Genomic DNA, 575 nt, shown 5'->3' with positions numbered 1-575 from the left:
ATCCCCTGTGTGCCTTGTCGACTCAGTTTACATTATACGAAGTTACTGTCGATCCTGCGGTGGGCGGGGTTGTTGGACAAAAATGTCAGAACGCGGACAAATAGATTTAGGAATATTTGACTCTGGAAGTTGGGAGTTAGGGAATTATTCGCTAGGGGAAGTGCCTTCTAGAGGTCGAAATAGTCCTGGGAAATGCAGACGACAGAAGCTGCTTCGTCTAAATGAGGAGTTGCCTCGGAATAGGTTAGGTATTTAGCAAAGTCTTCGCGAAAAAGTTTGCAAATATTGCAGTGGCGCACCGTGCGCAATTTCGTAATCATTTGTCGGCAAGAGTAACAATGTTCGAATCCTTCAGACTCTAAATAACCGAATCGTAAGTAATGGCGATTTACTAATTCGAATGTCTCTTCTACTTGATCCTGTATAGAAACACAACCCGTACAGAAAAATTCGCCAGTGCCGGATTTATATCGATAGAAAAGTGCTTTGCAACATATTGCGGTGCGGAGCCAAAGGTCAAGGGGCATCGGCGGGGTCGTTGAACAGAGTCGTTTTCTGGAGGCTCAACAGGAGGG

Source organism: Wasmannia auropunctata, unplaced genomic scaffold (genome assembly GCF_000956235.1).
Source record: "Wasmannia auropunctata unplaced genomic scaffold, wasmannia.A_1.0 LD336085.1, whole genome shotgun sequence".
Lineage (NCBI taxonomy): Eukaryota > Metazoa > Arthropoda > Insecta > Hymenoptera > Formicidae > Wasmannia > Wasmannia auropunctata.
Note: the sequence above shows the minus strand (reverse complement) of the source record.